This window comes from Anser anser (assembly GCF_964211835.1).
Source record: "Anser anser genome assembly, chromosome: 12".
Taxonomy (NCBI): Eukaryota; Metazoa; Chordata; class Aves; order Anseriformes; family Anatidae; genus Anser; species Anser anser.
The window spans coordinates 883,185-897,985 of NC_139733.1; the positions used below are offsets into that span (position 1 = coordinate 883,185).

General features: G+C 47.4%; 1 long non-coding RNA gene across 1 annotated transcript in view; it reads right to left on the reverse strand.

The window, feature by feature from the left end:
- Window positions 1–2,829: 2,829 nt before the first annotated feature.
- The window catches only part of LOC310880203, a 79,192-nt gene continuing 67,220 nt past the window's right edge, over window positions 2,830–14,801 (reverse strand). The window contains exon 2 of the long non-coding RNA XR_014571529.1: window positions 2,830–13,216. This is a non-coding gene — a long non-coding RNA (uncharacterized lncRNA). The remainder of the gene's footprint in view (window positions 13,217–14,801) is intronic.

Genomic DNA, 14,801 nt, shown 5'->3' on the forward strand with positions numbered 1-14,801 from the left:
CGTCGCCTAGGAGAGTTCCTGGTTGTCCTAGTTCTGCGCGGATTAATAGGCTGAGTGCGGTGCCGACTATTCCTGCTCATGCCCCGAAGATGAGGTACAGGGTGCCAATATCCTTATGGTTAGTGGAAAATAGTCATCGGTTGATGAAGGTGACGGGTAAGATGGCTGAGTGTTGAAGCGTTAGGCTGTAGTCCTTTTTACAGAGGTTTAATTCCTCTTCTTATCGGCTCTGTAGTGAAATTCATGTTGAGTTGCAAGCTCATCGATGCGCACTAGGGTGCGTCAGGGTCTTTGTAGGCAGAAGCCAATTGGTTTAGGCATTTAGCTGTTAACTAGAGTTTTGTGGGATCGAAGCCCATCTGTCTAGGGAGGCTTTAGCTTAATTAAAGCGTCTGACTTGCATTCAGAAGATACAGGTTAATATTCTGTAAGTCTTAATGTGCAGAAACTAAGAGGGTTTAACTCTTATTTAAGGCTTTGAAGGCCTTCGGTTTGGGGTGTTATCCTAAGTTTCTAGACAATGGCATGTATTATTGGGGACAGGGGAAGTAAGAGGATTGATAGTGAGGCAAGGACCGCAGTAGGTGTGCTTGGGGCTTTGCTAGTGTATCATTGTTTTATGTGGTTAGAGGAGTTGGGGGGAAGGGTAATTGTTGAGTGGTATGCGAGGCGTAGGTAGAAGAAGAGGCTGAGCAGTGATAGCATGGCAATTGCCATGGCTGCTGGTGTTATTTCCTGTTTAGTTAGTTCTTGGATGATAAGTCACTTTGGTATAAAGCCTGTTAATGGGGGGAGGCCTGCTAGGGATAAAAGTACTAGTATTAGGGTGGCGTTTAGCACTGGGGTTTTTGTTCATGAGGTTGTGATCATGGATAGGTTAAGGGCTTTGATTTTGTTAAGGGCTAGGAATACGGCTGATGTTATGATTGTGTATAGGTAGAAGGTAAGTAAGGCCAATTTGGGGCTGTAAACTAGGATGATGGCGATTCAGCCTAAGTGGGAGATGGACGAGAAGGCTAGGATTTTGCGTGTTTGTGTTTGGTTCAGTCCTATTCAGCCTCCTAGTGCTGTTGAGGCTAGGGCCATGGCGGTGAGTAGAGCTGGGTCGAGGGATTTGGATGTTAGTAGGAGCAGGGTTAGTGGGGGGAATTTTATGAGGGTCGAGAGTAGCAGGGCTGTTATTAGTGGCGATCCTTGTAGTACTTCTGGGAATCAGAAGTGAAATGGCACTAGGCCCAGTTTAATAGCGATTGCTGCTGTCAGTAGTAGACAGGAGGTTGGGTGGTTTATTTGTGTGATGTCTCATTGGCCGGTGACTCAGGCATTGGTTATGCTAGAGAATAGGACCAGGGCGGAAGCAGCTGCTTGGGTTAGGAAGTATTTCGTTGCGGCTTCTACTGCTCGTGGGTGGTGGGATTTGGCAATTAGGGGAATGATGGCTAGTGCGTTGATCTCCAGTCCTGTCCAGGCCAGAACTCAGTGGTTGCTGGAAATTGTGATTGTGGTGCCCAAGATGAGGCTGAAGGTTATGATTGGGGTCGCGTAAGGGTTCATTAGTAGAGGAGGGGGTTAAACCATCATTTTCGGGGTATGGGCCCGATAGCTTGATTAGCTGACTCTACTAGAAAATAATATAAGGGAAGTATGGAGAATTTTGATTTCTCTTGTGTGGGTTCAATTCCTACTTTTCTAAGGTCAACAGGAAATGAGAGGGCTGTTATACCTCTATGTTCACTTTATCATAGTGACCCTTTGTAGTTCAGGCACATTTCCTTATGTAAGGAGGTAGGCCTGCATAGCAGATAGGTATGCTGATGTGTCAGAGGCACAGAGCTAGTGTGAGGGGTAGGAAGTTTTTTCATAGTAGGTGCATTAGTTGGTCATATCGGAATCGTGGGTATGAAGCTCGGACCCATAAGAAACCAGAAGATAGTAGGAGGACTTTTGTGGCTAGGATGACGGGGAATAGTTCTGTGGGTGGCCCTAGGGCGCTTGGGTTTAGGAATATGATGGCTGTAAGTGTATTTATTAGCATAATGTTCGCATATTCAGCTAGGAAGAATAAGGCGAAGGGTCCTGCGGCGTATTCAACATTAAACCCTGAGACTAGCTCAGATTCACCCTCTGTGAGGTCAAAAGGAGCTCGGTTTGTCTCTGCTAGGGTGGATACGTATCATATTATTGCTAGGGGTCATGAGGAGAAAATGAAGTATAGAGGCTCCTGTGCGACGGCAAAGGAGCTGAGTGTGTAGCTTCCGCTTAGTATGATTATTGATAGCAGGATTATGGCCAGTGTCACTTCGTATGAAATGGTCTGTGCTACTGCCCGTAGGGCTCCGATTAGTGCGTATTTTGAGTTCGAGGCTCAGCCTGATCATAGGACTGAGTAGACGGCTAGGCTTGACATGGCTATTAGGAAGAGAACTCCGAGGTTTAGATCTGCTAGGGGAAATGGGAGTGGTAGTGGTGCTCAAGTGGTGAGGGCTAGGACAAGGGCTAGTATTGGTATCAGAATGAATAGAAGTGGGGAAGAGGTAGAGGGTCGGATGGGCTCTTTGGTAAATAGTTTCAGTCCGTCCGCAAATGGTTGAAGCAGGCCAAAAGGCCCGACAACGTTAGGGCCTTTGCGGGATTGTATGTAGCTTAGGATTTTCCGTTCTACTAGGGTTAGGAAGGCTACGGCAATCAGGATTGGGATGATGTATAGGAGGGATATAATGAGGCAGCTTAGTGTTGTTATTTGAATCATGGGTGAAGCTAGGGAGAGGATTTGAACCTCTGGGGAAAGGGCTTAAGCCTTCTGCACTTGCCGGGCTCTGCCACTCTAGCTGGTCCTTTTCTAGGATTGAAAGTGGTGGGGGAAGGCCCTCTTCACGGTTTAGTTGGTTTCACTGCTTAGAGGGGGGGGGCGTGCTTGTGGTATTGGCCCCACTTTCCCGGTCCTTTCGTACTGGGGAGAGTGTGTCATAGATAGAAACCGACCTGGATTGCTCCGGTCTGAACTCAGATCACGTAGGACTGTTAATCGTTGAACAAACGAACCCTTAATAGCGGCTGCACCATTAGGATGTCCTGATCCAACATCGAGGTCGTAAACCCCCCTGTCGATATGGGCTCTTGAGGGGGATTGCGCTGTTATCCCTGGGGTAGCTTGGTCCATTAATCAATTATATTGGGTCTGGTCACTGTTAGCACTTTGAGGGGTAGCTCTAGGTAAAGAGGTATGGTCTTGTTTTTGGAGGATTTGTTCTCCTCCAAGGTCGCCCCAACCGAAAAATATCGACCAGGCTCTGCGATGGTAGTGGCCCCAGTGGGGTTGATTGAGGATTCGCGGTGGTCGTTGATTTTTAAGTTCCACAGGGTCTTCTCGTCTTATGTTCACATCCCCGCTTTTGCACGGGGAGATCAATTTCACTGATTATCTGTGAGAGACAGTTAAGACCTCGTTTAGCCATTCATACAAGTCTCGATTTATGGGACAATTGATTGCGCTACCTTTGCACGGTTAGGATACCGCGGCCGTTAAACCTAAGTCACCGGGCAGGCATCACCTTCAATACTTGTTTAATTTGCTGAAGGCTATGTTTTTGGTAAACAGTCGGGCCTTATTAATTTGCCGAGTTCCTTTCACAGATTTTAATCGCTCTTATAGGCGCTCCTGAGTCGGGTTAACAGGGTTAGTTAATACGTGGTCTTGTAGGGGTTTTTGTATCTGTCTAGGTCTGTTAATAATGTTTCTATGTAAGCTTGCGCCGTTAGAGGGGTGTGGCCCTGAGTTACTTATTTTAGCATTAATTCTCCTATATTCATAGGTTGACCTGTTTGTGATAAGGGAATCATCTTATTTTGGTATTTTTAGGTGGTGGAGCTTTGACGCACTCTTTTTTGATGGCTGCTTTAGGGCCCACGGTAGGATCAGTAGTAAGAATTATCCGCTAGTCGAGGTTGTGTCCTTTTTTAATGGAGCTGTCCCTCCATTAAATAGCTCTTAATCATCTCATTAGGGTTCAGGATGTCCGGTAGGGAGGATTAAGGGGGAACTTAGATTCGTTTCACAGGTAACCAGCTATCACCCAGCTCGGTTGGCTTTTCACCTCTACTGACAAGTCATCCCACTCTTTTGCAACAGAGACGGGTTCGCTCTCTTTAACTGCTTGAAAGTAGCTCGCTTGGGTTTCGGGGGGGCAAACTTTAGTTCACTTTGCTTGGTTGTTCTCGCTAAACCATGATGCAAAAGGTACAAGGGTTGATCTTTGCTGTCTGTCGCTTTGATTGTTTCACTGCTATTTCATCTTTCCCTTACGGTACTGGGGTCTCTATCGCGTCTAAGTGTCTTTTCTATCGCCTATACTAAGACTGTAAAATGCTTTAGTTTAATTAGTTTAGTAAATTCTTTAGTTTTGGTGTACTATTTGTGTGGTTGAGCTAGAGGGGGGGCTTCAAGACGATCCGGTCTAGTAGATATCTTTCAGGTGTAAGCTGAGTGCTTTGGTGTTATAGCTACGTCTTGATATTCTAAGTACACCTTCCGGTACACTTACCTTGTTACGACTTACCTCATCTTCAGCGTATTTATGGTATTAGTTATGTGGGATGTGGCTTTTGAGGAGGGTGACGGGCGGTATGTACGTGCCCCAGGGCCGGCTTAAAGTAGGCTCTATTGTCCCACTTTACTGCTAAATCCGCCTTCCAGAAGTGGTTTCACGCTTCTTTCCGTGTGCCCTATGAATAGGGAATGTAGCCCATTTCTTCCACTCCATAGGCTATACCTTGACCTGTCTTATTAGCGGGGTGCTATTGTGTCCACTGTTGTGCTCTCATTCGAGGTGGGCTGGCGACGGCGGTATGTAGGCTGTGTTGGCAAGGGGTGGTTGGGTTAATCGGGGATTATCGATTGTAGAACAGGCTCCTCTAGGTGGGTTTGGGGCACCGCCAAGTCCTTAGAGTTTTAAGCGTTTGTGCTCGTAGTTCTCTGGCGGATACTTCGGTAAAGTAAGTATCAAGATTTAGGGCCAGGCATAGTGGGGTATCTAATCCCAGTTTGGGCCCTGGCTTTCGTGGGTTTAAATCAGTCGTTAGTTCCTAAGATCATCTTAATGGTGTGTTTAGGTGCATCTTGGGCTTATGACAGCTCAGTTGCATTTTGATCTTAGTTAGCTAGGATAGGCATTTTACCACTCTTTACGCCGTGTCAATAGGACGGTTGATTTGGGTTTCTTGTATGACCGCGGTGGCTGGCACAAGATTTACCAACCCTTGAAGTTAGGCTGTTGCTATAACTAAGTCAAGTTTGCACTCATTGCTTAATGTTAATTACTGCTGAATACCCGTGGGGGCGTGGCTTAGCGAGGCGTCTTGGGCTACTACTTGGGTGTGCCTGATACCCGCTCCTCAAGGCCTGTATGGGGGTAGGTGGTCGAGGGCGTTTACACTGGGGCGCGGATACTTGCATGTATATATTTAGCAAAAACCAACCGTAAGGTTAGGACTAAGTCTTTTGTCCGCAGGCATGTTTTATGCCATCTTGGCAACTTCAGTGCCATGCTTTGTGTTAAGCTATGTGGACGGGGGTGTGGTTAGCTGATAGTTGAGTGGTGAGTGAGAGTGAAGTATATGAAATTATTGCTTGTGTTTACTATTTTTAGTACTGGAGTTTCTCTAAGTCCTAGGACTAGGAGGAAATGGTGTTTCATAGTGTGTAGGCGTCGGGATAGTCCGAGTATCGTCGGGGTATTCCTGCTAGGCCTAGGAAGTGCTGGGGGAAGAACGTTAGGTTTACTCCTGTAAATATTACCCCGAAGTGGGCTTTTGCTCATGTTTGGTGTAGGGTAAACCCAGTGAGTAGTGGGAATCAGTGAGTAAATCCTGCTAGAATGGCAAAGACGGCGCCTATGGATAGGACGTAGTGGAAGTGGACACTATTTGTCTGATCCGTACTAATTACCGCCATCCTACTCCTTCTATCACTCCCCGTACTCGCCGCCGGTATTACAATATTACTAACTGATCGAAACCTAAACACCACATTCTTCGACCCCGCTGGAGGAGGAGACCCAATCCTGTACCAACACCTATTCTGATTCTTCGGACACCCAGAAGTCTATATTCTGATCCTACCGGGGTTCGGAATCATCTCACACGTAGTCACGTACTACTCAGGCAAAAAGGAGCCCTTCGGCTACATGGGAATAGTCTGAGCCATACTATCCATCGGCTTCCTAGGATTCATCGTCTGAGCTCACCACATGTTTACAGTAGGAATAGACGTTGATACCCGAGCCTACTTTACATCAGCCACTATAATCATTGCCATCCCTACCGGAATCAAAGTATTTAGCTGACTAGCCACCCTGCACGGAGGAACAATCAAATGAGACCCCCCCAATACTATGAGCTCTAGGATTTATCTTCCTATTTACCATCGGAGGATTAACAGGAATCGTTCTTGCAAACTCTTCCCTAGACATCGCCCTGCACGACACGTACTACGTAGTTGCCCACTTCCACTACGTCCTATCCATAGGCGCCGTCTTTGCCATTCTAGCAGGATTTACTCACTGATTCCCACTACTCACTGGGTTTACCCTACACCAAACATGAGCAAAAGCCCACTTCGGGGTAATATTTACAGGAGTAAACCTAACGTTCTTCCCCCAGCACTTCCTAGGCCTAGCAGGAATACCCCGACGATACTCGGACTATCCCGACGCCTACACACTATGAAACACCATTTCCTCCATCGGCTCCCTAATCTCAATAGTAGCCGTAATCATACTAATATTCATCATCTGAGAAGCCTTTTCGGCCAAACGAAAAGTCCTACAACCAGAACTAACTACCACAAACGTTGAATGAACCCACGGCTGCCCTCCCCCATACCATACTTTCGAGGAACCGGCCTTCGTCCAAGTACAAGAAAGGAAGGAATCGAACCCTCACATGCTGGTTTCAAGCCAACTGCATTAACCGCTCATGCTTCTTTCTTATGAGACGTTAGTAAACCAATTACATAGCCTTGTCAAGACTAAATCACAGGTAAAAATCCTGTACATCTCATGTGGCCAACCACTCCCAACTAGGATTCCAAGACGCCTCATCACCCATCATAGAAGAACTCGTTGAATTCCACGACCACGCCCTAATCGTTGCCCTAGCTATCTGCAGCCTAGTTCTCTACCTTTTAGCCCACATACTAACAGAAAAACTCTCGTCCAATGCTGTAGACGCCCAAGAAGTAGAGCTGATCTGGACAATCCTACCTGCTATCGTCCTGGTACTCCTCGCCCTCCCATCCCTACAAATCCTCTACATAATGGACGAAATCGACGAACCAGACCTCACCCTAAAAGCCATCGGCCACCAATGATACTGAAGCTACGAATACACAGACTTCAAAGACCTATCATTCGACTCCTACATAGTGCCCACCCCAGACTTACCCAACGGCCACTTCCGACTGCTAGAAGTTGACCACCGCGTAGTTATCCCAATAGAATCCCCCATCCGCGTGATCATTACTGCAGGAGACGTACTCCACTCCTGAGCAGTCCCAACGCTCGGAGTTAAAACAGACGCAATCCCAGGCCGACTAAACCAAACTTCATTCATTACCACCCGGCCTGGGATTTTTTACGGACAATGCTCAGAAATTTGCGGGGCTAATCACAGCTACATACCCATTGTAGTAGAATCAACCCCACTCCCACATTTCGAGGCCTGATCGTCCCTTCTATCATCATCCTAATCATTAAGAAGCTATGCAACAGCACTAGCCTTTTAAGCTAGCCAAAGAGGGACTTCCCCCTCCTTAATGATATGCCACAGCTTAACCCCGCACCATGATTTTCAATCATAATTATAACCTGATTAACCCTAGCACTCCTCATCCAACCAAAACTACTAGCCTTCACCACAACCAACCCCCCATCAAATAAGACCTCCCTCACTACCAAACCCACACCATGATCCTGACCATGAACCTAAGCTTCTTTGACCAATTTTCCAGCCCCAATCTATTTGGCATCCCCTTAATCCTACTATCCCTACTCTTCCCAGCCCTACTATTCCCGTCCCCAAACAACCGATGAATCAACAACCGCCTTTCTACTATCCAAACATGACTCCTTCACCTAATCACAAAACAACTAATAGTCCCACTCAACAAAAATGGCCACAAATGAGCCATAATATTTACATCCCTAATAATCATACTTCTTGCAATCAACCTTCTAGGCCTCCTTCCATATACATTCACCCCAACCACCCAACTATCTATGAACATAGCCCTAGCCTTCCCACTATGGCTCGCCACACTACTAACAGGCCTACGAAACCAACCATCAGCCTCTTTAGCCCACCTATTACCCGAAGGTACCCCTACACCCCTAATCCCCGCACTAATCCTGATCGAAACAACCAGCCTACTAATCCGCCCCCTAGCCCTCGGAGTCCGCCTTACAGCCAACCTTACAGCAGGACACTTACTCATCCAACTCATCTCTACAGCCTCCATTGCATTAATACCCACCCTTCCTACAGTATCCATCCTAACAATAATCATCCTACTACTCCTAACCATCCTAGAAGTAGCAGTAGCCATAATCCAGGCCTACGTCTTCGTGCTCCTTCTAAGCCTATACTTACAAGAAAACATCTAATGGCACACCAAGCACACTCATACCACATAGTTGACCCAAGCCCTTGACCAATCTTCGGGGCAGCCGCCGCCCTACTCACAACCTCAGGATTAATCATGTGATTCCACTACAACTCATCCATACTACTAACCCTAGGCCTCATCTCAATACTCCTAGTAATACTCCAATGATGACGAGACATTGTACGAGAAAGCACCTTCCAAGGCCATCACACTCCCACAGTCCAAAAAGGCCTACGATACGGCATAATCCTTTTCATCACATCCGAAGCATTCTTCTTCTTAGGGTTCTTCTGAGCGTTCTTCCACTCGAGCCTGGCCCCAACCCCAGAACTAGGAGGCCAATGACCCCCAACAGGAATTAAACCACTCAACCCGATAGAAGTCCCCCTACTAAACACAGCCATCCTACTAGCCTCAGGCGTTACCGTAACGTGAGCCCATCACAGCATCACAGAAGGAAACCGAAAACACGCCATCCACGCCCTAACCCTAACGATCCTCCTGGGATTCTACTTCACAGCCCTACAAGCAATAGAATACCACGAAGCCCCATTCTCAATCGCCGATAGCGTCTACGGATCTACCTTCTTCGTTGCCACTGGATTCCACGGACTCCACGTAATCATCGGATCCTCCTTCCTGACCGTCTGCCTCTTCCGACTGATCAAGTTCCACTTTACATCAGACCACCACTTCGGATTCGAGGCAGCAGCCTGATACTGACACTTCGTAGACGTCATCTGACTATTCCTCTACATAACCATCTACTGATGAGGATCTTGCTCTTCTAGTATATTAATTACAATTGACTTCCAATCTCTAGAATCTGGTATAAACCCAGAGGAGAGCAATGAACGCACTCATGTTCATATTCGCCCTATCATCAATCCTAAGCGCCGCCCTAACCGCATTAAACTTCTGACTCGCCCAAATAAACCCCGACTCAGAGAAACTCTCACCGTACGAATGTGGATTCGACCCACTTGGATCTGCTCGATTACCATTCTCAGTCCGATTCTTCCTCAGTAGCCATCCTGTTCATCCTATTCGACCTAGAAATCGCCCTCCTACTCCCCCTGCCATGAGCCGTCCAACTCCAATCCCCCCTAATGACCCTCACCTGAACTGTAGTGATCCTCCTTCTCCTAACACTCGGACTGGCCTACGAGTGAATTCAAGGGGGCCTAGAATGAGCAGAATAACAGAAAGTTAGTCTAACCAAAAAGATAGCTGGTTTCGACCCAGCAGATTACAGCCAACCCTGTAACTTTCTTATGTCGCCCCTACATTTAAGCTTCTACTCAGCCTTCATTTTCAGCGGACTAGGACTAGCCTTCCACCGAACCCACCTAGTATCCGCCCTACTATGCCTTGAAAGCATAATATTATCGATATTCGTAGGCCTATCAATATGATCCATCGAAAACCAAGTCTCCTCATTCACCATGGTACCAATTCTCATGCTAACCTTCTCAGCGTGTGAGGCGGGCACAGGCCTGGCCATCCTAGCAGCCTCCACCCGCACACATGGCTCCGACCATCTACACAACCTAAACCTCCTGCAATGCTAAAAATCATCCTACCCACAATCATACTTCTTCCAACAGCCCTGCTGTCTCCACCAAAATTTCTATGGACTAACACCACCTTATACAGCCTCCTAATCGCTGCCCTAAGCCTACAGTGATTAATCCCAACCTACTACCCCTACAAATTTTTATCCAACTGAACAGGAATTGACCAAATCTCATCCCCCCTCCTAGTACTATCCTGCTGACTACTCCCACTCATAATCATAGCAAGCCAAAACCACCTGCAACAAGAACCCCTACAACGCAAACGAATCTTTATCTCAACCTTAGTCGCAGTCCAGCCATTCATCCTACTAGCCTTTTCCACCACAGAACTAGCACTATTTTACATCTCATTTGAAGCAACCCTCATTCCCACCCTAATCTTAATCACCCAATGGGGGAACCAACCAGAACGCCTAAGCGCTGGCATCTACCTGCTATTCTACACGCCAGTAAGCTCTCTACCCCTGCTAATCACAATCATACACCTATACGTGAAAATTGGCACCCTGCACCTGCCAACCCTACAACTAACCCACCCAACCCTATCCACCTCATGGACAGGAATACTATCAGGTCTAGCACTGCTCATAGCATTCATAGTAAAAGCCCCACTATACGGCCTACACCTCTGACTGCCAAAAGCCCACGTAGAAGCACCCATCGCAGGCTCAATACTCCTCGCCGCCCTACTACTAAAGCTAGGAGGATACGGAATTATACGAGTCACTCTATTTATGGGCCCACTGTCCAACCTCCTGCACTACCCCTTCCTAACCCTGGCCCTATGAGGCGCCCTAATGACTAGCTCAATCTGCCTACGACAGACAGACCTAAAATCACTAATCGCTTATTCATCCGTTAGCCACATAGGCCTAGTTATCGCCGCAGGAATAATCCAAACCCACTGATCATTCTCAGGGGCAATGATCCTAATAATTTCCCATGGACTAACTTCCTCCATACTATTCTGCCTAGCCAACACAAACTATGAACGTACGCACAGCCGAATTCTACTACTCACACGAGGCCTACAACCTCTCCTACCACTCATAGCTACCTGATGATTGCTGGCCAATCTAACAAACATAGCCTTACCCCCAACAACAAACCTCATAGCAGAGCTAACCATTATAATCACCTTATTCAACTGATCTGCCTTCACGATCATCCTAACAGGAATCGCAACCCTACTAACCGCCTCCTACACCTTATTCATACTACTAATGACCCAACGAGGCTCAATCCCCTCCCACATCACATCTATGCAAAACTCAACCACGCGAGAACACCTGCTCATAACACTCCACATTATCCCAATATTCCTCCTAATCCTCAAACCCGAACTGATCTCCGGAATCCCCTCATGCAAGTATAGTTTAAACCAAACATTAGACTGTGATTCTAAGAATAGAAGTTCAAACCTTCTTACCTGCCGAGGGGAGGGTTTAACCAACAAGAGCTGCTAACTCTTACATCTGAGCCTAAAACCTCAGCCCCCTTACTTTTAAAGGATAACAGCAATCCACTGGTCTTAGGAACCACCCATCTTGGTGCAAATCCAAGTAAAAGGAGTGAACCCCACACTACTAATCAACTCCCTCACACTACTCACGCTGACAATCCTCCTAACCCCAATCATCCTGCCATTTCTATTTAAAAACTTTAAAAACACCCCACAAGCCACCACCCGCGCTGTTAAAACCGCATTCCTAATTAGCCTAGCCCCTACAACCGCATTCATCTACTCGGGAGTAGAATCTGTCACCTGCCACTGGGAGTGAAAATTCATTATAAACTTTAAAATCCCCCTGAGCCTAAAAATAGACCAATACTCAATAACATTTCTTCCAATCGCCCTATTTGTAACATGATCAATCCTACAATTCGCCATATGATACATGGCCTCAGAGCCATACGTAACAAAATTTTTCACCTACCTACTGACATTCCTAGTCGCCATACTCCTCCTAACAACCGCAAACAACATATTCCTCCTATTCGTAGGCTGGGAAGGAGTACGAATCATGTCCTTCCTTCTCATCGGCTGATGACAAGGCCGAGCAGATGCCAACACCGCCGCCCTACAAGCCGTAATCTACAACCGAATCGGAGACGTCGGACTGACCCTGAGCATAGCATGACTAGCTTCAACATTCAACACCTGAGAGATCCAACAAGCCGTACACCCCCACCAAACCCCAATCCTCCCCCTCATAGGATTAATCCTCGCAGCCGCAGGAAAATCCGCCCAATTTGGACTCCACCCATGACTGCCCGCAGCAATAGAAGGCCCCACCCCAGTATCAGCCCTACTGCACTCCAGTACCATAGTAGTAGCCGGAATCTTCCTGCTCATCCGCATGCACCCCCTGCTAGCCACCAACCAGACAGCCCTAACTGCCTGCCTATGCCTAGGTGCTCTATCAACCCTATTCGCTGCCACATGCGCCCTAACCCAAAATGACATCAAAAAAATCATTGCTTTCTCAACATCCAGCCAACTAGGACTAATAATAGTCACTATCGGACTAAACCTCCCACAACTAGCCTTCCTACACATCTCAACCCATGCCTTCTTTAAAGCCATACTATTCCTATGCTCAGGGTCTATCATCCACAACCTAAACGGAGAACAAGATATCCGAAAGATAGGAGGCCTACAGAAAATACTCCCAGTCACTACTTCCTGCCTAACCATCGGAAACCTGGCGCTGATAGGAACCCCATTCCTAGCCGGATTCTACTCAAAAGACCTCATCATCGAAAGCTTAAACACATCATACCTAAATACTTGAGCCCTACTCCTAACCCTTATAGCCACAGCATTCACCGCAACCTACAGCATCCGCATAACCATCCTAGTCCAAGCTGGACAAACCCGAATCCCCCCAATAGTATCAATAAACGAAAACAACCCACTAATCACCGCCCCCCTAACCCGACTCGCCCTAGGCAGCATTACAGCAGGAATAATCATTACCTCTTTCATCACACCAACCAAAACCCCCCCAATAACCATACCCCTTATCACCAAAACCGCTGCCATCCTCATAACAATCCTAGGAATCATCCTAGCCCTAGAACTATCGAACATAGCACACACCCTCACTCACCCCAAACCAAACCCCCTCATAAACTTCTCCTCTGCATTAGGGTACTTCAACCCCCTAGTACACCGATTCTTCTCCAAAAACCTACTAGAAAAGGGACAAAACATTGCCCTACACTTGATCGACCTCTCCTGACTCAAAAAAATAGGGCCAGAGGGCCTTGCTGAACTACAAGTAGCCGCAAGCAAAGCCGCAACCTCAATACACACAGGGCTAATTAAGGCCTACCTAGGATCCTTCGCCCTCTCCATCCTGGTAATAATCCTAATAACACACAGACTCACTAATGGCCCCTAACATCCGCAAATCCCATCCCCTACTAAATATAATCAACAACTCCCTAATCGACCTACCCGCCCCCTCCAACATCTCTGCCTGATGAAACTTCGGCTCCCTTCTAGCCATCTGCTTAGCCACACAAATCCTAACAGGCCTGCTACTAGCCATACACTACACCGCAGACACTTCACTCGCCTTCTCCTCAGTAGCTCACACATGCCGAGACGTCCAGTACGGATGGCTCATCCGCAACCTCCACGCCAACGGTGCTTCGCTCTTCTTTATCTGCATCTACTTACACATCGGACGAGGCCTCTACTACGGCTCCTACCTATACAAAGAAACCTGAAACACAGGAGTAACCCTCCTACTCACCCTAATAGCAACTGCCTTCGTAGGGTATGTCCTACCATGAGGACAAAAGTCATTCTGAGGGGCCACCGTAATCACCAACCTATTCTCAGCCATCCCGTACATTGGGCAAACTCTAGTAGAATGAGCCTGAGGAGGATTCTCAGTAGACAATCCAACCTTAACCCGATTCTTCGCCATCCACTTCCTACTGCCCTTCCTAATTGCAGGAATCACCCTAGTCCACCTAACCTTCCTACACGAATCAGGCTCAAATAACCCACTAGGAATCGTATCAGACTGCGACAAAATCCCATTCCACCCATACTTCTCCATTAAAGACAGCTTAGGGCTTACCCTAATAATCACCCCTCTAATAGCACTAGCCCTATTTTCACCGAACCTCCTGGTTCTTGGAATCCTAGTTGGGAGTGGTTGGCCACATGAGATGTACAGGATTTTTACCTGTGATTTAGTCTTGACAAGGCTATGTAATTGGTTTACTAACGTCTCATAAGAAAGAAGCATGAGCGGTTAATGCAGTTGGCTTGAAACCCATCCCCAGTGGTGCAAGTGCACTCTCTGAACTCACTGAAGTGCATCCCCAGTGGTGCCAGTGCACTCACTGGACTCACTGTACTGCATCATCGGTGGTGCCAGTGCACTCTCTGGTCTCACTTCACTGCATCCCCAGTGGTGCCAGTGCACTCTCTGGACTCACTGCACTGCAGGCCCAGTGGTACCAGTGCACTCACTGGACTCACTGCAGTGCATCCCCAGTGGTGCCAGTGCACTCTCTGGACTCACTGCACTGCATCCCCAGTG